The following is a 24,626-nucleotide window of genomic DNA, read 5'->3' on the forward strand; positions in this document are numbered from 1 at the left end:
TGAGCTCTGTGTAGCTGAAATTCATGAAAGAGCCTATCAACTTTGTTAAGAGCTATTTCTGCTTTGATCAACATAAGAATAAAGAGGGTACGTATTGAGACTGAGTACTGTACTGGTAACAGGTAAGTGAACATATGTATGAAGTACAGCTCAGAGCTGGGTACAATCTTGGTACGTACCTTTTCTGCAAATAGAGTGCAATTAAGATACGCAGATACATTGATCAGATATTTTAAGCAACATCATCTTCGCGTGAAGTAGCAGTAATTGGTCGGGGACAGTGCATTTGGTATAAGACTGAAAAAAGGTACGAAAGCAGCGCATGCTGATGTTTCTTCCAGAAGAGACAACTCTCAGTGCGCACTGCTTCACTCTCTCTCCCAAAAGCAACAGAAAAATCATTCAGGCAGGAGAAAGAAGGGCAAAGCCCTTTAGACTAAATGCCTGTACTTGCTCTTCTCATGAAAACAAAGAGCACAGGTAACAGGTGTGTAACTAACTGTACCATGTACCGATACTTATACTCAAGATGGGGAAAGTTCCTGGTACATACCATAACACCTCGCGAATGAGGTGAAAACATATGGTGCAAAAGAGGCACATACCAATGTTTGTTCCCAAAATGACAACTTTTGGCATGCTCCATTTTGTCTTTCATAAAGGTGAAAGAGATCGCTAAGGAAGGATAAAGAAGGGCGAGGTCCTTCAATCCTACTGACCATGCATATACTTATTCTTGTGAGAAAAGAGAACAGGTAGCAGTTATATCTGGGGTAAGGAAATGTTCCCAGTATGAAGACTCACCTCGCAAACGAGGCAGGAATGTACTATGATCCCTTCTCCGAGTGGAATGTTCTCCGTATCACAATGTCTCTTTGACAGGGAGGGAAAAGGTAAGAGTCACGCATAAGTGACTCCTATTAATCGGCGTTCCTGGATTTCTTTGAAGACGTCTTCCTCGGTCTTCTCTAGACATAGCTGAGAAGTCACCTGCTTTTACTACCCAAGGATGAGTAGTAAGGTTCCAAGTTGCTGTTCAGTCTGAGAGTGTGCTAAGATCTTAGGAAGAATATTGTGCACACATGGTGATCTGACGCGTATGAAGGGTTCTCCCTCCTAGGGATCCGGTGTGTGGGCATCTAATGTGTAGGGATCTAGGATGTGGCAGGTTCCTGAAAAACATCCATGGGGATCAAGCGTGTAGTGATCCAGCCTGCAGTATGTTCCTTTAACTTATCCATGGGGATATGGGGATCCAAAGCAAGGTTATCTAGTGAAGTCTTCAGGTAAGTCTCAGTAGTCCTGGCAAAAGTAGAACTTTTAAGGTAGAACTACAATAAAAGGAATATGTGTGCTATCAGAAGGATGTGTAAACAGGTGAGGGTGCAAACGTGAAATGGAGAAGACTTGTGGCTGTTCGTGTGAACAGGTGTGGTCGCACACAGGAGAGCCAGTCTCCTTATGAGTATGTTATCATTGTCTTCCCCTGGCCAAACAGAGACGGAAAAAAACAGCAAATAGGAATGTTGTCCAAAAAGAAAAAAATGTGGATATTGGCAGGTTTGCATAGAAAGCTGTCACACGGCTACAATTTTTGGGAAACAACAGGAAATCTGTCTTTCTTTCAGAATATCCCTCATCGATGACGATCTGCCAACACAATTATCAAAAAGGTAATGTAAAATACTAAAACAAAAAGTTGACGGTACCAGAATTACGTCTGTATTATCCAGCAGTTGAGAGCAAATGGAAAGCTTAGTGGTTCGTCAGGTGGATAGGGATTCGCCACCATTATGCAGAACTAACGCTACCTTGTTAAGGATGTATCAGCCCTATCCAGCTTTGCTGAAAGCATACTCCTGTTAAAGGACAATGGTTTGTATTTGTGTGGCAACTATCAAGAATTTATAAATAGTACAGCGTTAATTTAACAAACATAGTACTGGGTAGTTTAACATCCCTATGCAAAAAGTTCTTTAAACTCAGAATACATGTACTGTACCTACCTATCCTGCCTTATATTTTCTGTTGGGCTTTCTATTCCGCTTAAATTTTCCAGTTAACATTGAATTTTGGCATTCACACATTTTTCAAAGCACTGCTTCTATCGTTCCCGTGCTTCTTCACTGAGTTTTTCAATTACAGTGAACCCTCGTTTATCGCGGTAGATAGGTTCCAGACGCGGGCGCGATAGGTGAAAATCCGCGAAGTAGTGACAGCATATTTACCTATTTATTTAACATGTATATTCGGACTTTTAAAACCTTCCCTTGTACGTAGTACTGTTAACAAACCACCCTTTAATGTACAGAACACTTAATGCATGTACTACAGCACCCTAAACTAAAACAGGCACAAATATTAAAGGCGATTTTATATCATGTGTTTCCTAAACACCTAAAAAGCACGATAAAAAATGGCAACCAATGTTTTGTTTACGTTCATCTCTGATCATAATGAAGAAACAAACTCATTTAGTGTACACATATATGTACGTATAGGTTAGTTTTTGCATCGATTATATTGATTATACAGTACTGTATGTTGATTTTTTTATTACCAATGTTTTAGTTTACGTATTTTTCTTAGGACTTCCAAATGAAATCTTTTTCTTTATGACGCCGCCTGAAACGACGGCGTGTACGCTCAGTAAACAACCACGCTCAGAACAAACAAGGCATTTAACGCGCATGATGATAGTGATAAATAATGATACAGTACATACAGTATTTACAGTAAAAGCATTTACAAAATATGTTACCTTACAAATATAAATTATACAGTACTTGTACGTAGCAAAGCAGGAAAACAATTTGAGAGAGAGAGAGAGAGAGAGAGAGAGAGAGAGAGAGAGAGAGAGAGAGAGAGAGAGAGAGAGAGAGAGAGATTGTTTTACGTACGTAAATGTAAATTTTAAACAAAAAAAATATGATAGGTTACAACATGTAGACTTTTAAAACCTTCCCTTTAACTTAATGCATACAGTACGTACATTACTAAACTATAAAACAGGTTAAAGTAAAAAATAAAGATTGTTACTGTACTCACCACGAAAGAAGTTCAAGAAAAACTTGAATGACGATGGCGATGAATTTGCTGCACAGTAGAAATGATGATGATGAAGCTGATGATGTGTTCTACTGTGCAGTCAATGATAGTATTTTACGTCTCTTCAGACGGAGGTGTCTTTTCCTGGGACACCTCTTCAACTTCTTCAATTTCTTCCGAAGGCGTACTAGCAGGAGGAACTGGCTCTTTTTTGCGAGGCTGAAAAAACATTGTGATCGGAAGTTGTTGCCGCTGCTTCTTTTTTCGATCCAAGAGCATCCTGTAGGGAGTCGTGATGTCATCAACCTTGTTGCAGAATTGCATCGAGCGAACCATATCCTCGTCCCACTCTTGTAACATTTCTTTCGCCTCCTTCATATGGTTGCAGAACTTGGCAAGCCGTTCTAATGTTAAGCCCCTTTCTTCGACATTTTCTTGGGTCTCTTCCTGGGTACCCTCACTCTCTTCCTCACTTGCCGATTTCGTCAGGTCTTCGAGGTCTGCGTCAGTTAGGGGCTGGGAATGGCAGTCCAACAACTCGTCGACGTCTTCAGTCGTCATGTCGCCAAACCCGTCACCCCCAATTATGGCAGCCAACTGCACAGATTTCCGTATTGCAGAGTGTTGGATTTCCGACGGAGTAAATCCCTTGTCGTCGTAAACAATATCGGGCCACAGCTTCTTCCAGCTCGCATTTACGGTTGCAGGTTTCATCTCTTGAAGTGCCTTTTGAATATTCTGCAGGCACGTGGCTATGGTGTACTGCCGCCAGTACGCCTTCAAGTTGAAGTCTTCATCCTCGTCATCTTGGGCAGCATCCACACACGCAACGAGGTCCGCCAAGGTATTCTTCGTGTAGAGGGCCTTGAACGCCCTGATAACCCCCTGGTCCATTGGTTGAATTAATGACGTGGTGTTGGGTGGCAGGAACTCAACCTGAACGCCCTCACGCGACAGGTCAGTTGCGTGTCCACCAGCGTTATCCATAAGGAGAAGGATCTTGAATGGCAAGCCCTTCTCTAAGAGATATTCATGGACTTGCGGGATGAAACACTGGTGGAACCAGTTGGAGGTCAGCATCTTCGTAATCCATGCTTTTTGATTATGCATCCAGTACACGGGAAGGAGATTCTTATTTTTATTTTTCAAAGCGCGAGGATTTTTCGACTTATAAATAAGCCCCGGCTTTAACAAAAATCCAGCAGCATTGCCACACATCACGAGGGTAACGCGATCCTTGAATGCCTTAAAGCCAGAGGCTTTGGCTTCCTCTTTGAACAGGAAAGTTCGCGACGGCATTCTCTTCCAAAACAAGCCGGTTTCATCCATATTAAAGACTTGTTCCGGCTTGTATCCACCTTCAGCGATAATGTTCTTGAAAGTCTGGTTCACGTAAGTTTCAGCAGCGGCAGTGTCAGCGGAAGCAGACTCCCCATGCAGGGAAACGCTTTTCAGGGCGAAGCGTTTCTGAAACTTCGCGAACCATCCTTTGCTTGCGGAAAAACGTTTCTGAGGCTGGGAATCAGTGGATGTCCCTGGTTGAGGATCATCTGCATCATCATCATCTTCAGCATGGTTGCCGTCGTCCTCTTTAGGTTCCTTTGCAGCAAAATTCTCATATAAGCTCAAAGCCTTTGTTTGGATGGTGTTCGTATCCAACGCTATGTTCTTCTTCCGGCAGTCGGCAATCCACACAGCTAAAGCACCTTCCATGCGTACGATCGTTTTATTACGCGTTGTAACGACTCGCTTCGCTGATCTGCTAAAGGTGATTGCAGCAGTCTTTCTAATGTTCGCCTCGTCCTTCTTGATGTAGCGAACGGTGGATTCGTTGATGCCAAAATGGCGGCCGGCGGCCGCATAACTTCTACCATCTTTTAACATGTCGAGAGGCGTAACCTTCTCAGCTATCGTCATCATCCTTCGGTGGCGTTTAGGCTCACTACCAGCCTTACTAGAAGCAGAATGCTTGGGAGGCATTGTAACAGAAAGTTCAACAAAAAGTTCAACTTAAAACAGTCGCACACAGCACAGATTAAACTTCACAAACTTAAGAACGTCTACTCAGCAATACGCGGAAAGAGAAAGTGAACGATGCAGCCCCGCGAGAACTTTGATGCTGCGGGTAGAAGATGCGGGCAAAACACCAATCACAGGCTAGATAACAAAACTTGAGTTTTGATTCGTCATCTATCAGCGCTTGAACCAATCACAACCCGTCTTAGTACTATGGCGCGTTGGTTACTCATAGAAGATGCCCCCGCGCATACTGAACGTGCGTAGATTAAGTACAATACCGTAATAATAATAAATAATGATAATAATACTGTACAGTAATAATAATAATAATAATGATTAATAATAATAACAATAATAATTTTATTAACAACAACAACAATAATAATAATAATAACAATAATAATAAAAATTTACGTACGCTATTTTAAGCCTCTCTCTCTCTCTCTCTCTCTCTCTCGTACGCTTACAGTATTCGAAATGTGATTTTTGCAACAAAGAATATTATTGGATGCAGTACTGTACTACGTACGTATACATACAAAAGATTCATGGAAAAGAAGCACATCCATTACAGTACACACCATTCTAATATGGTATGACTGCATCTGATTTGCGTTTCATGTTCGATTTAATTTTACTACGTACTGAATTATCGTATGATCACATTCTCTTTTCGTGTTTTATTTCTTTCTGTGCTGAATTATATATCATATGTAATGCAATGAACAATCAGTAAGAGCAGATATTACTAATTACAGTATTAATGGAATTACAGGTAACAAAATATCGTATTTGGTTATCTTCAGATTTCGCGGTATTTTCGAATTTTCCGGAAAATCCGCGATATGTATATATATATGGGTTATGGGAAAACCCCGCGAAGTGGTGAATCCGCGATTGTCGAACCGCGAAGTAGCGAGGGTTCACTGTATGCCCTTTTACATCCTTCCAGTTCTCCAGTTACTTTGCTAACTTGAATATTTTTTTTTCTCCTGCTATAGTGTAGACTCTGTTCATCTACTTTTTCACATTGATTCAATCTTATGTCTCTCTTCTATGCAGCTTGATGCCTCTAGAAACATAGGTCCCAGAGGATATTTTGAAGGCTTAGGTACTGTTTTTCTCTCTTTGTTTGTGAATTAACAATTCTCCTTGTTGCTACTTAGCTTTATAACTTTCTGAAAACATCACCAACTAACTTTTCATGTAGAAACCTGAAATAAGAGAGAAAAAACTTAAGAGTCACATATAACTCCAACAATAATTTCCATGTTATCGCAAGACTCATAATTGAAGTAAATTTTTTTGTTTAACAAATATTGCTTAAAGAGAAATACTTGATTTTTAAAATAGATAAGTATTCGGTAAGTTTTGATTAAAGGATATATGCTTTTTTGCCTTTTAGAACAGCTATTCCTTGCGGTTGAAAACCATGTCTATTATCCAATTATGAATCATTATTAACTAATCCTATCAGCCAATACAATTCTAAAGACATTTGTAATGTCAGGTAAACAAATCAAAATAAAATATGAAATATAGTACAGTATGTTAGCTGGGAATATTTACAATATTAAAAGCAATAGCTGCAAAAACTCGAGACATAAAAGATGAAAGGTTGGATATCAAATTTTAAAAGTCATTTGTTTTTTTGCTAGCTATACAAACACAAGTTCTCTTGAAATAGTAAACGTCTTCACTGGAGCAGGAACGAAAATTGAAATTGTCAATGAGGAAGTTCATGACTTAGAGGGGTGGTGAAGGTGGGAAAATGGAATTTTCAAGATAAAATTAATATTAATAATAATTACCTGGATAATTTAGCTAGCCCTGAATACCATAACCCTTACCTAAATCTTAATCACATTGACAACCCTGTAACCTTCAATTCCGTCTTTCCATTAGCAATACTGTTGGCTAACCAGACTTCACTCACCTTTCTAGTCAGTTGTGTAATACCAGATGTGAGGTAGGATGGGTGGGATTAGCTAATTTATCCAGGTATGTATTATCAATATTATTTTATAAAGAAAATCCATATTGATAATCATTACATTAGGATAATTTATCCAGCACAGTTATCAACATTGACAGGTAATTGTCTTTAGAGTATTTTCCCTTTTTGGGGCAGAATAGGCGAATAAAAAAATAGTTAGAAAATACAGAACTTAAACCTGAACAATTCTTACCTGTTCAACAATGGACCATGACAAAGAAGGCCAAGGGAGAATTGAAAGTTAGTCTGCTAGGTGTTTGGCAGGACATTTCCATCAAAAAAGAATTCCTCAAAAGAAGAGGTAAAGAACCGTGACCTTTGATGTTCCGAAAATAAGGAAGGGAGAAGAATGATCAACCTCTGATGCCTCAGAGAGACCAAAAACGCCTGCAAATTGGCAGCAATAGAGTTCTGAGTAAGAGCTCAGTGGCCTTTTAGGAGGACTCTCTGCCACTCAGCAGTACCTACCGCCATCTCTTTAAAGATTTCACAGCCGTATCCAACTTTGCTGAAGGAGTACAGTACTCCTATTAAAGAGCTAGGGTATATATTTGTGTAGGAACAATAAAGATTTTATATAGAATAGTGACTTAGTTCAACTGACGTACTGGGTGGCTTTTCCCGCCTGTTTGAAAAGGTTCTTTAAACCCAGAATACCTACCAAAGCTACCCTACCTTTCAAGGGAATGGACTTAACACAATTTAGTATTATCACTTACTTTTATGAAACTTAGCATACAAGTTAACTGTTTACATTATTTTTATAAAATATTATTTTGATAAGCATAGTATTCATTAGTATTCTTACCTTTACTAGAAAGATGTAAGGTGTATCATATCTATCATAATATGAGTTCTTCAACATTTGATCAAGGCTGGAATCACCCAATACTAAGGGAAGTAGGCAAATCAGGATTCATAGGCGATGTTGAATCTTGTTCTCTACATAAAAAATTACTGAAAAGGCATGGTCCAGGACACAGTAGAAAGTGAGAATGTGAGGTTATTTGGTCAGGAGGCTGTAGCGTACTTCTTCCAAAGTACCAATGTAATGTTTGTTTGAAATCCACCCTGTAACTGCTGTTGATAAATGAGCATTTCTTCCTCATTAATAGACAAATATATGATCTAATCACATGCAGCTCTTTCACCAGAAAAGTAGCGCAGAGATTATGGCTCTTTGTGAGAATCATCAGCAACTTTTATGGCACATTTGGGGTCTGCCACTGCCAAGATGATCACCCATCTCCCTCAGATTCTGCAGGTAACAAAGGGTCCCCTCAATGAACTGGCTCTCAGGGGAACTATTTTACATACTTATTTATCGCTTTCTTCATTACTATAATGAACAGCAGCAAAGGGCTTAACATAGATCCTTGATGGATACAAATAGTGATCTCATATTCTTCTAATAGCGTCCACTGTAGATCTATTTTATAGTAGAATACAATCACTAGCTTAACAAAATCTTCCAGGAACCAATTCCTTTGTAATGCCTATTTAATTGCTTGTCTCCGGTAATTTGTCAAATGCATTCTAAAGATCTGTAGATATGTCACGTAATCAATTGGCCTTCTGATGACTGTTTTCTTTTTGCCATCTCATTAAACACGACTCCTCTTGCAGACATTCTCTATATCATAAAGTCAAATTAACAAGCATACTATTGGATTGAATAATTTATATCAGCCTTTCTTCTTGAACCTTTCCTAATATTTCTTACAATCTTACTCCTCCATAATTTCCTCCCTGGAAAGGAACTCTTTACCTTTATATTCCATCACTGGAAGCCCTTTTCTTATATTGTCTAGTTTTCATATTCCCTGATAAGCTTATGAACATTTTGCTCGTTATTCTGCACACTGCTGTGACCTTAACTTTTCCAACCATGGGGACACGTTTACTTCTTCAGCTGTTATATTTTCTGTCGTTCTTTCTAATCTACCTAAATCTTCTAGTTAACATTAAATTTTGGCACTCAAATGCTTTTTGAAGTATTACTTGCATCGTTCCCATGATTTTTTATTGTTTCTTAATTCTTGCCCTTTCACATCCTTCTAGTTTATCGCAAGTTACTTCAATAGCCTGAATAATTCTTTTCTTCTGCTCAGGTGTTGATTCTCTTCTCTTATTTATCCACTTTGATTCAATGCTATATCTCTCTTCTACATAGTATACCTTCCCTGATGCTTCTTTATACCATTTTTTAGCAATTCTCATAAGATATTTTGAGGGAATAGTTGCTCAGATTTTTCTCTTCGTTTGTGAATTAACAAGACTCCATTTTTCCTACTTAGTTTTATATTTTTCTGTTTGAAAACATCACCAATCTATTCTTCTGTAGAAACCTGAAATAAGAGAAAAAATACTTAAGTCACACATATTTCTAAACTCTCATAATTGAAGCAAATTTCCTTGCTTACCAAATATTGGTCAGAGGGAAATTATTTTCAAAGTAGATCAGTACAGTATTCTGTAACTTTTGATTAACGGAAATACGAAATTTTGCCTATTTTGATTATTCATTGCAGTTGAAAACCTATTTTATTACCCAACCTTCAATTGTTGTTGACTAGTCTTATCAGCTAGTTTAATTTCAAACAACCAATTTGTCCTGTACTGGTAAACAAATCAAAAGAAAATATGAAATAAATTACAGTACATATGATACGATCACTTACAATCTTGATAACAATAGCTGAAAAAGCTCAGTTATAAAACAAAAATCTTGAAATATGTTAATCTTAAAAGTAATTTGTATATTTTTCCTAGCCATACAAAACTCGGTTCTTTTGAAATAGCAAATATCTTTAGCAGAGCTGGAACGGAACTTGAAATTGTCAACGAGGTAGTTAACAACAGGTGGAGAACGTAATTGAATAGTCCTGCCCACTCTCCGGTCAAAGACTCTTCACTTTTGACCTTCGGCTCAGGACTTGGAGGGGTGGTTGAGATGGGAAAATGGAACATTAATGATAGAATTAACATTAACAATACTTACATAGATAACTTAGTTAACCCTGAAGCCCAAAACCCTGTCCAAATTTTAACCAAATTGGCAACCATGCTACCTCCTATTTTGTCATTCTCTTAATGTCAGATGAATGCTTGCCCTTGCGTTGTTGAGGACAGCTGTCACCAGAGAAAAGGGAGGAAAGGTATAGGCCTAAAGACCTTTCCAATCATGCAGAAGTGTTGGTCCCGGCACTCTGGGGATCCCGGAAAGGAGAGAACACCTGATATCGAAAATTCAGAGTAGTACACATATCGACTGTTACTGGTCCTTCCTCCTAAGGTTTGGTGAAGGCCTCCTGTCATAGAATCCATTATGAATCCTGAATCTGATTTTTTTCTCAACAGGGTGTCTACCAAGATGTTGTGAAGACACAGAACCGACTTGGGAATCGAAGACGTCCCCATCCTCTCCGCCAAATGCAGAATTGCGTGAGGCTCTCGATTGAGAAACTCTAGCCGTCCCACCCCTGCTTCCTCAGGTAACAGATAGTCGTCGTATTGTCAACAAAGATGGTCCTGGAATGCTAGAAGACCTACATCAGTGGCCCTCAGTTCCCACCAAAATATGGAATAGCCAGTTTCTAACCATTGACCCAAAATGACTTTCGATCCTTGATCTGCACCCCATCCATGATTCATTACGTCAGACCAAAACATTAGGTCAGGCGGAACCGAGCGAAGATCCATCCTTGTTTTGAGACGGTATCTCTGCGACTAATGGAGGTCCTCCCAATATTGAGGGGCAAAAGCTACCAGAGTCTCCTTGGAAACACTGTGCAAAGACTGAAGAGAGGCCATATGAAGTGACCACGTTCTGAGACAACCCCCCGGGATTTAACTGGATCAGAGAAGCTAGACTCACAAGAGGAGACCTCCACAAGAAGGCAGGAGGCCTTTGATGACAAAAATTCTTCCAAAGGACTCAGAAGCTTGTCTATTCAAGTTTTGCACGGAGAGGCCCTCAAAATCCAGGAGTTCAGAAAAATCCCAAGGTAGGCAGTGGTCTGGGACAGGATCAAGGAAGAGTTCTTGTTCACATGGATCCTTAATTCCTGCCAAAGGTCCAGGACCATATCCCTTGCTCAAAGGCAATCCTTAAGGGAGGATGACTGAAGTAACCAATCATCCAGGTACCAAAGCATACAAATCGCTCCCTGGTGAAGAAGGCCAATACCAGGGCCATTACCCGAGAAAACCTGTGAAGCTGTGGTGAGACCGAAAGATAAGGTTGTGATGAAGCGAAGGAAAGGCTTGCTTTCTGGATAAACGGGGACATGAAGGTAAGTATCCTCCAAGTCGAATGAGACCACCCAGTCCCACATTCTGACCAACGCTAGAACTGACTGAACTGCCACTATCATGAAACTGGATTTTGCCACAAAGGTGTTTAAAACCGAGAGGTCTATGATGTAGTGCCAAGCACCTGAGGCCTTTAGAACTACAAACATTCATGACTTCGAGAGTAGAAAATTTTTCTCTACCAGAGTCAGCAACTCCTGACCCTGATGGAACCGGGGGCATAACTGTTGAAGTTGAGTGGACAAGCAGAAAGGGGATGTTTTAAAGCAAGTGACCTACGGCGAGAGACAGGCTCTGACAGGATCCTCCAGGAAAGGTAACGGCTCCTATTTCCAAAAAACCTTGCCTTTGTGAGCAGCAGACGAGAATCTCCTAGTCTATCTCTTCCCCTTACCCATGTCCGTATGCCAAGCGACCCTACTCTGTTGTTGAGAAACTCAACATACTAGGAAGCCAAAGTGCTAGAGGATCGAGAAGAGCCAACAGCAACAGCACTAAAATGTGAGGAAAAGGGTTGAAACTCTGGAACTAGATGTCTTTTTCACAAACCCCACCCCACGAGTGAAGGGAAGGGAACCCCGAGGAGAAGGGCCTGGACTAAGACCTCTGGGCTTCCAAAGCAAGATCTCCCTAACATACCACCAACACCCAGACAGGACATTTCCATCAAAAAAGAATTCCTCCAAAGGGGAAGAGGCCAAGAAACGAGACCTTCGATGTTCTCAATGTTAGGAAGGGAGAAGAATGACCAGCCTCTTTTTGCCTCAAAGTGACCAAGAAGGGCTGCAAACTAGCAGCAATAGAGTTCTGAGCGAGAGCTCAGTGGCCTGGCAGGAGGGCAGGGGCTCCCTGCCACCCAGCAGTACCTATCACCATCTCATCTCATTAAAGATTTAACAGCCTCATCAAACAGTACTATTAAAGGACTTGGGCTTGAATTTGTGTAGGAACAATCAAGATTCTACATATAGTAGTGCCCCAATTTAATTAACATACTGGGTGAATTAACATGCCCATATGAAAAAGTGCTTTAAACCCTGAATACTGTACCAACCTAAGCTGCCTTAAATCTCACCGTTCAAGGAACTCAACCCAAAAGAATTTAGTATTCACACTTACTTTAATGAATCTTAGCACAGGAGTTGACTGTCGACATTAGTTTCATAAAATATCATTTTCTTAAGTTTAGTTTTTATTAGTATTCAAATCTTTCTTACCTTTACTAGAGAGATGTAAGGTGTATCATATTGCTATCATAATATGATGGTTCTTCAAAATTTGATCAAGGCTGGAATCACCCAATACCAAGGGCATTGGATAAATCAGGAGTCAAAGGCAATGTTGAATCTTGTCCTCTACATGAAGAATTACCAAGAAGGTCCAGTCCAGGCTGAAGCATAGTGAGGATGGGAGGTTACTTGGTCAGGAGGCTGTAGCCTACTTCTCCATTCAAAGTATAGGTGTACTGTTTTTCAAATCCACCCTATATTTACTGTTAAACGAATGAACATTTCTTCTTCACTTTTTGCCTCTTTAGCTGCTATATTTCTGTTGCTCCTTCTGTTATGCCAAACTCTCCTGGTTAACATTAAATTGCAGCATACAGTACACAGTTTACGAAGTACATGTACTGCCTCTTTCGTTCATGTGCTTCTTAACGGAGTCTCTTCTGCTGTGGTGTACTCTTCTTCTCTTATTCTTCCATATTGATTCAATATCATGTCCCTCATCTATGCAGCATTCCTTCTCTGGTGCCTCTTGATGCCTTTCTTCAGCAAGTCCCAGAGGCATAGTTGCTCCGTTTTCTCTTTGAGAATTAACAAGATTTCTTTTTGAGACTCAGCTTTACATTTCTCTGCTTGAAAACATCTCCAACCAATTTTTCGGTAGACACCTGAAATAAGAGACAAAAAACTCAAGTCATGTACAACTCCAAATATAATTTACATTTTGACCCAAGTTTCATAATTGAAACAAATTTGCTTCATTACCAAATATTGCTCAGAGGGAAATACTTGTTTCTTAAAGTAGATCAGTACAGTATTCTGTACATTTTGGTCAATGGAAATATGAATTTTTTCCTTTGTGAAAAGCTATTCATTTCAATTGAAAACCTATTTTTTATCCAATCTTGAATCATCGTTAACTAATACTATGCTGTACTGTAATTTCAAATTGAATATTTGTACTGTAATCGTAAACAAATAAAATAAAATATGAAATAAAGTACATTATGTAAGTTGAGATCATTTACAATCTTGAAAACAATAGCTGGAAAATTTCAGTCATGAAAATAAAAGTTTGAAGAATGTCAAACTAAGTACTGGTATTTTGTATTTTTCCTAGCTATACAAACTTGAGTTCTTTAAAATCCCAAACTTTTGAAATAACTAGTATTTTTCAAACGTAAGAGAGCTTGCGTCCTTTACTATAGGAGAATTGATAACAGAGAAGTTGGAACACGGCAATTAAAACTTATAACAATGTGCAAACAACTGATAGGTAGTAGGTTAGCCAGGGCACCAGCCGCCCGTTGAGATACTACCACTAGAGAGGTATTGGATCCTTTGACTGGCCAGACAGTAATGCATTGGATCCCTCTCTCTGGTCACGGCTTATTTTTTCTTTGCCTACACTTACACAGAATAGTTTGGCCTATTCTTTACATATTCTCGTCTTTCCTCATACACCTGACAACAATGAGATACTTAACACTTCTTCACCCAAGGGGTTAATTACTGTACTGCAATTTGTTCAGTGTACTTTCCTCTTGGTAAGGGTAGAAGAGACTCTTTAGTTGTGGTAAGCAGCTCTTCTAGGAGAAGGACACTCCAAAATTAAACCACTGTTCTCTTGTCTTGGGTAGTGCCATAGCCTCTGTACCATGGTCTTCCACTGTCTTGGGTTGGAGTTCTCTTGCTTGAGGGTACACTCAGGCACACTATTCTATCTTATTTATTTTTTTTTACTTTTTTTTTTCTTCCTCTTGTTTTTTTTAAATGGTGTGTTGGGCAGGCTTAATAGAAGGGCCATGGATGCCTGGTGGTTTATCAAGAGGTTGTCTTTTCCTTTTTCTGATTATTTTTCTTCTCAAAACCATCCTTACTGACCTCCCTTCAGTTGAAGTGGCTATCCTGGAGGGTATTTAGCCTTGCATGGTGTATCGGCTCCTCCATGTTGACCAGTTTTTCCGACTTTTTACTATAGTCTATGGGTATCATCAATCACTTTGTTTATAATTCTGTACGTATTGTTTTTGTTATAATTCTTGTTAATCTAGTTTTTAAGTATGATGTCTCTTTTTTATTTCTATTAATTCTTATGCTGTCTGGAGACATTGAGCGAAATCCGGGACCAGTACGTCCTAGATTTCGTCAATGTCGTCTTCTGTATTGCAATATTCGTGGTCTTCATGCAAATATCCATGACCTTACAGTTGCGTCCAGACAGTATGATATTCTTTTGTGCTCAGAAACTTTGGTTTCTAATATGAGGCACTCATCTGAGCTCCTTATAACGGGTTTTAAGAAGCCAATAATGTTGAAACGTGATGCCATCCCTAGGGCCAGGGGAATGGCGGTGTATATTAGGACCGAGTACCCTGCTTCTCATAAGTCCTGCTATCAATGTGGATGTCATGAGATTCAGGTAATAAAAGTTTGTGGCAGGCGTAACAACTTTTATTTGTGTTCGATCTACTGGAATCCAGACATAGATGATTCTATCTTCGATTGTCTTCTTACCATTATGGCTAAGATACAAGAAGATGATAGAAAGGCTTCTTCTGTCTTTGTTGGTGATTTTAATGCTCACCATAGGGAGGGGTTAAGTTCTATCTCTCCTACCGATCGCCATGGCTTAAGAGCTTTAGACTTTGCCTCTGAATCAGGCTCTGAGCAAATCATAAATGAAGCTACTCACAGGTCTGGTAATTGCTTGGACCTCGTATACACTGACTCCCCTGGCGTTATAACTAGTAAGGTTGGTTCTCCAGTCGGGACATCTGATCATGCCTTGATTTCATTATTAGTGAAGACTGAGCAGCCTGTCCCTGATATATCATATTCTTGTAAAATTTATATGAAATCCCAAGCAGACTGGAATGGGATTTTACATGATCTTTTGTGCTTGAATTGGTCACAATTATATAATAGTGTAGATCCTGTTGTCCCTTTGAATGAGAATCTAGTCAACATAATTGATAGGCGTATCCCTTCTCGTGTGCTAAGGTACCGAGTGAAGGACAAACCGTGGTTCAATGATGATTGTAGACGTGCTTATTTGGAGAAACAGGAGGCCTATCATCTTTGGAAGGGTAACAGATCAGATTTGACCAGGAACAACTATACTCAGCTTCGAGCTTTTGCTCAGAGAGTTTATGCCTCAACTGAAAAGGAGTACAATTTAACCATAAAAGAAACACTTTCTGGTACAACTCAGGAACACAAATGGTGGTCTACCCTTAAATCTGCACTCTTTGGTGTAGATGCAACAGTTCCTCCTTTACTTAAACCAGATGGCTCAGTCACTCACTGTCAAAAGGAAAAGGCAACCCTTTTGGCTGATGTTTTTGACAGTAAACAGAGTAATGAAAAACTTGAACTTCCTCATTCCTGTTTTCCTGAGGTTAAACTAACTAGTTTAGCTTTTCGATCTCGTGAGATTAAAGCTCTGTTGGTGGACCTTGATGGTTATGGAGGTGTAGACCCAAATGGTATTTTTCCTTTGTTTTTTATAAAGACAGCAGATTTCTTAGCTCCAAAGTTATCTGTTATTTTGCGCAAGTTAGCAAGAAGAGGAGCTTTTAGCACTAGTTGGAGAATTGGTAATGTTACCCCTCTATGTAAATGTGTTTGTGGTAGCTCAAATCCCACTGATTACCGCCCAATTTCCATAACTCCCATATTATCTAAAGTTTTTGAACGTCTTCTGGCAAAACATCTTAATAGGTTTGCTGAAGGTAATCATCTACTCCCTAGTTTGCAATTTGGTTTTCGTAAAGGCCTTGGAGCATGTGATGCCCTTCTCACAATCTCCAATGCTGTACAGAAATCCCTTGATTGTGGTCGGGAAGTTCGTATGATTGGCCTTGATTTTAGTGCTGCCTTTGACCGTGTTAATCATGAGGCCCTTGTTTTCAAACTGAAACAGTTGGGAGTGGGTGGGTCGTTTCTTAGCATTATTGATTTTTTAAGTAATAGATCTCAAAGAGTTGTTGTTGATGGGCACCATAGTGATTATAGGAATGTGATATCCGGTGTTCCACAGGGTAGTGTTCTTGGCCCATTACTTTTCATACTATATACACATGACATGTGGTTTGGCCTAGAAAACAAGCTTGTTGCATATGCAGATGATGCTACTCTCTTTGCATCAATTCCATCCCCTGAATGTATTTCTAGGGTTGGTGAATCCCTTAATAGAGATTTAGCTAGAATTAGTGCATGGTGCAAATTATGGGGTATGAAGTTGAATCCTAACAAAACTCAAAGTATGATTGTAAGTAGGTCAAGGACAGTGGCTCCTCAACATCCGGATCTCAGTATTGATAATGTTTCTTTAAATATGTATGACTCTTTCAAAATTTTAGGTGTGATTCTCGACAGTAAATTTACTTTTGAGAAACATATAAGGTCTGTGTCTTCTTCAATTGCACAAAAAATAGGCTTATTGAGAAAGTCTTTTAAGATTTTCGGTGATCAATCTATTCTGAAGAAGTGTTTTAATTCATTCATTCTACCTTGTTTTGAGTATTGTTCTCCTGTCTGGTCTTCAGCTGCTGATTCTCATCTTAATTTGTTGGACAGAAACTTACGGTCTATTAAATTTCTTATTCCTGAGTTAGATATTAATCTCTGGCACCGTCGTTCAATTAGTTCATTATGCTTGTTGCATAAGATTTTTCATAACTCTGACCATCCTTTACATTCAGATCTCCCTGGACAATTCTATCCTGTTCGTAATACTAGGCAGGCACTTAATTCTAATAGCCAGGCCTTCTCCATCACGAGGCTCAATACTACGCAGTACTCTAGAAGTTTTATTCCAGCTGTTACCAAGTTGTGGAATGATCTTCCTAATCGGGTGGTTGAATCAGTAGAACTTCAAAAGTTCAAAGTTGGAGCAAATGCTTTTTTGTTGACCAGGCGGACATGAGTCTTTTTATAGTTTATTTATGACATATTTGTTTTTGATGTTGTTAATAGTTTATATATGACATGTCTGTTTTGACGTTGTTACTTATTTTAGAATGATTTATTGTTAATTTGTTCTCTTCATTCATTTATTTCCTTTCCTCACTGGGTTATTTTTCCCTGTTGGAGCCCCTGGGCTTATAGCATCTTGCTTTTCCAACTAGGGTTGTAGCTTGGATAGTAATAATAATAATAACAATACCTGTTGATAGGGAAGAATCAACCGCCCCACCACTAACTCACTGAAAACTCACTTGGATGGCAGCCGGAACTTACTTGGGGCCTGGTGCCAGCAGGATAGTTTGACTAAAGGACTCAAGTTTGTATAATTATGTTATTTTCATTAGTAAAATAAATTTTTGAATATACTTACCCGATAATCATGTAGCTGTCAACTCCGTTGCCCGACAGAATTCTACGGACGGGATACGCCAGCGATCGCTATACAAGAGGGGGGTGTACTCACCAGCGCCATCTGTGGTCAGGTACTCCAGTACTTCTTGACAACACCACCTCAATTTTTTCCTCGGTCCACTGGTTCTCTATGGGGAGGAAGGGTGGGTCAATTAAATCATGATTATCGGGTAAGTATATTCAAAAATTTATTTTACTAATGAAAATAACATTTTTCAATATTAATCTTACCCGATAATCATGTAGCTGATTCACACCCAAGGAGGTGGGTGAAAACCAGTGTACATGTTAATCAAGAAGCTAAGTATCCCGTATTTCATATTATCAGTTATTCAAAATAACAATAAAATTATAAGTACCTGGTAAGGAAGTCGACTTGAACCATTACTCTGCCTTTAATAAGTTCGTCTTCCTTACTGAGCGCAGCATTCCTCTTAGGAGGCTGAACAACTCTAAGGTGCTGAAGTATAAAGGGTTGCAACCCATACTAAAGGACCTCTACACAACCTCTAACCTAGGCGCTTCTCAAGAAAGAATTGACCACCCGCCAAATCAACTAGGATGCGGAAGGCTTCTTAGCCTACCGTAACAACCCAAAAACAACAATAAAAGCATTCAAGAGAAAGGTTAAAAAAGGTTATGGGATTAAGGGAATGTAGTGGCTGAGCCCTCACCTACTACTGCACTCGCTGCTACGAATGGTCCCAGGGTGTAGCAGTTCTCGTAAAGAGACTGGACATCTTTGAGATAGAATGATGCAAACACTGACTTGCTCCTCCAATAGGTTGCATCCATAATACTCTGCAGAGAACGGTTCTGTTTGAAGGCCAACGAAGTAGCCACAGCTCTCACTTCGTGTGTCATTACCTTCAGCAAAGCAAGGTCTTCATCCTTCATGTGAGAATGAGCTTCTCTAATCAGAAGCCTTATGTAATACGAAACTGCGTTCTTGGACATAGGCATCGAAGGTTTCTTAATGGCACACCATAAGGCCTCTGATTGTCCTCGTATAGGTTTTGACCTTTTAAGATAGTACTTTAGAGCTCTGACAGGGCAAAGAACTCTCTCTAGCTCGTTACCTACCATGTTGGAAAGGCTAGGAATTTCGAACGACCTAGGCCAAGGACGTGAAGGAAGTTCATTTTTTGCCAAAAACCCGAGCTGTAAGGAACATGTAGCTGTTTCGGATGTGAATCCTATGTTCCTGCTGAAGGCGTGAACCTCACTAACTCTTTTGGCTGTAGCAAGGCAGACGAGGAAAAGAGTTTTGAGAGTAAGGTCTTTGAAAGAGGCTGACTGGAGAGGTTCAAATCTAGGAGACATAAGGAACCTTAAGACTACGTCTAGATTCCAGCCTGGAGTGGACAAGCGACGTTCTTTAGAGGTCTCGAAAGACTTAAGGATGTCCTGTAGATCTTTGTTGGAGGAAAGATCCAAGCCTCTGTGGCGGAAAACTGTTGCCAACATACTTCTGTACCCTTTTATCGTAGGAGCCGAAAGAGATCTAACATTCCTAAGATGCAACAGGAAGTCAGCAACTTGGGTTACAGAGGTACTGGTAGAGGAAACTGCATTGGCTCTGCACCAGCTTCGGAAGACTTCCCACTTGGATTGATAGACTCTGCGAGTGGATATCCTCCTTGCTCTGGCAATCGCTCTGGCTGCCTCCTTCGAAAAGCCTCTAGCTCTAGAGAGTCTTTCGATAGTCTGAAGGCAGTCAGACGAAGAGCGTGGAGGCTTGGGTGTACCTTCTTTACGTGAGGTTGACGTAGAAGGTCCACTCTTAGAGGGAGAGTCCTGGGAACGTCGACCAGCCATTGCAGTACCTCTGTGAACCATTCTCTTGCAGGCCAAAGGGGAGCAACCAACGTCAGCCGTGTCCCTTCGTGAGAGACGAACTTCTGAATAACTCTGTTGATGATCTTGAACGGCGGGAATGCATATAGATCGAGGTGGGACCAATCCAGCAGAAAAGCATCCACGTGAACTGCTGCCGGGTCTGGGATTGGGGAACAGTACAATGGGAGCCTCTTGGTCATCGAGGTAGCGAACAGATCTATCGTTGGCTGACCCCACAAGGCCCAAAGCCTGTTGCACACGTTCTTGTGAAGGGTCCATTCTGTGGGGATGACTTGACCCTTCCTGCTGAGGCGATCTGCCGAGACATTCATATTGCCTTGAATGAATCTCGTTACCAGCGTGAGGTTTCGACTTCTTGACCAAATGAGGAGGTCCCTTGCTATCTCGTACAGCTTCCTCGAATGAGTCCCTCCCTGCTTGGAGATGTACGCCAAGGCTGTGGTGTTGTCGGAGTTCACCTCCACCACCTTGCTTAGCAGGAGGGACTTGAAGTTCATTAAGGCCAGATGTACTGCCAACAACTCCTTGCAATTGATGTGAAGCGTTTCCTGTTCCTTGTTCCATGTTCCCGAGCATTCCTGTCCGTCCAAGGTCGCGCCCCAGCCCGAGTCTGATGCGTCCGAATAGAGATGAAGATTGGGGGTCTGAACAGCTAACGAGAGACCCTCCTTGAGAAGGATGTTGCTCTTCCACCACATGAGAGTGGTCTTCATCTCTTTGGTAACAGGAATAGAGACCGCTTCGAGCGTCATATTCTTGTCCCAGTGAGCTGCTAGATGGTATTGAAGGGGGCGGAGGTGGAGTCTCCCTAACTCGGTGAACAGGGCTAACGATGAAAGGGTCCCTGTTAGACTCATCCACTGTCTCACCGAGCATCTGTTCCTCTTCAGCATGCTCAGGATACACTCTAGGGCTTGGTTGATTCTTGGGGCCGACGGAAAAGCCCGAAAAGCTTGACTCCGAATCTCCATTCCCAGGTAAACGATGGTTTGGGAAGGAATAAGCTGGGACTTCTCTAAGTTGACCAAAAGACCCAGTTCCTTGGTCAAGTCCAAAGTCCATCTGAGACTCTCCAGACAGCGACGACTTGTGGGGGCTCTTAAAAGCCAGTCGTCTAAATAAAGGAAGGCTCTGATGTCCGCCAAGTGGAGGAATTTGGCAATATTCCTCATCAGTCGCGTAAACACCATAGGTGCCGTGCTTAGGCCAAAACACAGGGCTTGGAATTGGTACACAACCTTTCCAAAAACGAATCTCAGAAAAGGTTGGGAGTCTGGATGAATGGGGACGTGAAAGTAGGCGTCTTTCAGATCCAACGAGACCATCCAGTCCTCCTGCCTGACCGCTGCTAGGACCGACTTCGTCGTCTCCATAGTGAACGTCTGCTTGGTGACATAAGCATTGAGCGCACTGACGTCCAGCACCGGTCTCCAACCTCCTGTCTTCTTGGCCACCAGGAAGAGACGGTTGTAAAAGCCCGGGGATTGATGATCCCGGACTATCACCACTGCCTCCTTCTGTAACAGGAGCGACACCTCTTGATGTAACGCTAGCCTCTTGTCCTTTTCCTTGTAGTTGGGAGAGAGGTTGATGGGAGAAGTGGTCAGAGGGGGATTGCGGCAGAATGGGATCCTGTAACCCTCCCTTAGCCACTTGACAGACTGGGCGTCTGCACCTCTTCTTTCCCAAGCTTGCCAGAAGGTCTTGAGTCTGGCTCCTACGGCTGTCTGGAGAGGAGGAGAGTCAATGTTTGCTTTTCGAAGACTTGGTACCTTTCTTGGACCTGCCCCTGTGACCGTCTGGGCGGGTACTTCCTCGGCTGGGGGCTCTGCCACGAAAGGGCGGAATAAATCTGGTAGCAGGAGTATCAGCCACTGGGGTGCGGTAAGATCTTGGTACTGAAGGTGCAACCTTAGCCTTCCGTGCTGAAGAGGCCACGAGGTCATGCGTATCCTTCTGTATAAGAGCCGCAGACATTTCCTTGATAAGATCCTCAGGAAACAGGAACTTAGAAAGAGGAGCAAAAAGTAACTGTGACCTTTGGCAAGAGGTGATACCAGTGGAAAGGAAGGAGCAAAGTTGTTCCCTTTTCTTGAGGACTCCCGATACAAACATAGAGGCAAGTTCGCCGGAACCATCGCGAATTGCTTTGTCCATACAGGACATAATCAGCATGGCCGAGTCTTTGTCAGAAGGGGCAGTCTTCTTGCTCAAGGCCCCCAGGCACCAGTCGAGGAAATTAAAAATTTCAAAGGCGCGAAAGACTCCCTTTAAGAAGTGGTCCAGGTCAGAAAAGGTCCAGCAGACCTTAGAGCGTCTCATAGCCGACCTTCGTGGAGAGTCAACCAAACTTGAGAAGTCAGCCTGGGCAGAGGCAGGGACCCCCAAGCCTGGTTCCTCTCCCGTGGCATACCAGACGCCCGCCTTAGAAGCCAGCTTAGGAGGCGGAAACATAAAAGACGTCTTTCCCAGTTGCTGCTTGGACTGCAACCAATCCCCTAACATTCTCAAAGCTCTCTTTGACGATCTGGCGAAGACAAGCTTAGTGTAGGCAGACTTAACAGGTTGCATGCCTAGAGAGAACTCGGATGGAGGAGAACGAGGGGTATCAGAAACAAAGTGTTCAGGGTATAACTCTCTGAAAAGAGTAAGGACCTTGCGAAAGTCGATGGAGGGTGGCAATGACTTGGGTTCCTCCACATCAGATGAAGGATCATCCAGGTGAGCCGCTTCATCCTCAGAAACCTCATCACCTGAGTGTTGAGAAGCGAGAGGTAACGACAAAGCAGTATGCTGAATGGCTGAATCCTGAAGAACGGGTGCATGCGCACCAGCGGATTCATCCTCAAGACTCTGCTGAAGAGGATGAGGGCTGGTAATGACAAAGTCCTGAGGCTGGGATGAAGGAGGTTCTGCGGGGGTCTGAGGAGCAAGCGTGGTGAGAGGCGAATGCTGTAAAGCATGAGGCTCATGCTGCATAGTCTGCGGCTCAAGTTGAATAGGAAGCGGCTTAAGCTGAGAAGAATGAGGTTGCTGCATGCGTTGAGGTGGCTGTCTCATAGCATGAGGTTCCTGCCTCAAGGGTTGCGCTTGCCTCAAGGGTTGAGGTGGCTGCGCAGAGAGAGGCTCTTGTCCCACGAGTTGAGGTTCTAGCCTCAAGAGTTGAGGTGCTTGCCTCGAGAGTTGAGGTTCTCGCCTCGAGGAAAGTGGAGGTGGCTGCTGCAAGAGTTGAGGTTGCTGCCTCAAGGATGGTGGAGGTTGTCGCACCGCAAGAGGTTGCTGCCTCGAGGATGGTTGCAACGCATGAGGCTCCTGCCTCAAGGGTAGAGGAGGATGCTGCAAAGCATAAGGCTCCTGCCCCAAGTGTTGAGGAGGTTGCCGCGTGGCAAGAGGCTCCTGCCTCAAGGAAAGTGGAGGTTGCTGCACAGCGCTGGTATCTGGCAACTCCCAAAGCGGCAGCTCACGCATGGAGGTAGCTTGAGGAACCTCAACCTCATACGTCTGGCAGGCTGGACTGCGCAGAGGTGGGGGAGCGCTCACAGGAGGTGTGATAACCTTCTCTGCCTGAAACTCCTGCATCAACACCGCAAGCTGCGACTGCATAGTCTGCAGCATAGCCAACTTGGGATCAACAGAAGTTGAGGTCTGTTGAGGCATAGCTTTAACAGAAGTTGAGGTCTGTTGAGGCAACGCTTTACCTCTCTTAGGAGGCGTGCAGCCATCCGATGACTGCGGCGAGTCCGAACTAGCCCAGTGGCTACACCCGGGCTGTTGGACTCGCGCGGTCTGGACCTTACGCTTAAGAGGCCTTGAGACCTGGGTCCAGCGTTTCCTCCCGGAAACATCTTCTGCAGACGAGGAAATAAAGGGCTCAATCGTCTGAGAGTGGAAGTGACGATCTCTATAAGATACGCCCGCAACCACTGAGGATACTACTGTGCGCCGATCAAGGCCTGCCGAACCCTTTTGCCCTTCGACATTGCTTCTCCCCTGGGCTTGGGAGCTTGCAAGAGGTCCCGGACTGGGAGGACGACTGGCACGCACAGAAGTATCCTCATGCGCAACACTGACACTGACACTAGGCACAGCACTGGCACTACCACTTCCCACTGCACTTTTCACTTTAAGTTCCTTGACATCTGCCAAGAGAAACTTGTGGTCACTCACTACCGACTCCACCTTATCACCTAAAGCCTGAATGGCACGTAAAACATCCGACATATCAGGCTGAGCACTAATAATAGGTTCGGGGGTAGCCACTATAGGGGGAGGAAAAGGTTGAGGATCATGGGGGGAGGAATAAAGTAAAGAGCGAGCCGAACTCCTCCTAACTCTCTCTCTCTCTAACTTAGACGTATACTTGAGGAAATGAATAAAATCAAGTTCCGAAAGTCCGGCACATTCCTCACATCGATCTTCCAACTGACAGGATTTTCCCCTACAGTCGGAACAAACGGTGTGAGGATCAACCGAGGCCTTCAGAAGACGCCTAATACAAGTCCTACATCGTCTTTGGGGAGGAGCTTGAGAATGGTCGGACATCTTGAATCAGAGAACAGTCAAGGGGGGATTCCAAATTAAAGCAAAGATCGTTATACCATTAATCAAAATCAATCCAAAAGCTATCTAAGCTAAGGGAAAAGCTTCCTGTATAGCGAAAGCTGAAATCTCAGAGCAATACTTCACCAAAACCGTGAACAAAGACTCCAAAATCATAAGCGTATCCATGTAGGTCTTGCCGGAAGCACGACAGAGGAAAAATTGAGGTGGTGTTGTCAAGA

The 24,626-nt window shown here is 42.1% G+C and overlaps 1 long non-coding RNA gene across 1 annotated transcript in view; it reads right to left on the reverse strand.

The window, feature by feature from the left end:
* Window positions 1-6,002: 6,002 nt before the first annotated feature.
* The window catches only part of LOC137644977 (uncharacterized), a 35,414-nt gene continuing 16,790 nt past the window's right edge, over window positions 6,003-24,626 (reverse strand). The window contains exons 2-4 of the long non-coding RNA XR_011045247.1: window positions 12,595-13,271; window positions 7,872-9,411; window positions 6,003-6,281 (exon numbers count right to left, since the gene is read on the reverse strand). This is a non-coding gene — a long non-coding RNA (uncharacterized lncRNA). The remainder of the gene's footprint in view (window positions 6,282-7,871; window positions 9,412-12,594; window positions 13,272-24,626) is intronic.

This window comes from Palaemon carinicauda, chromosome 1 (genome assembly GCF_036898095.1).
Source record: "Palaemon carinicauda isolate YSFRI2023 chromosome 1, ASM3689809v2, whole genome shotgun sequence".
NCBI classification, from domain to species: Eukaryota; Metazoa; Arthropoda; class Malacostraca; order Decapoda; family Palaemonidae; genus Palaemon; species Palaemon carinicauda.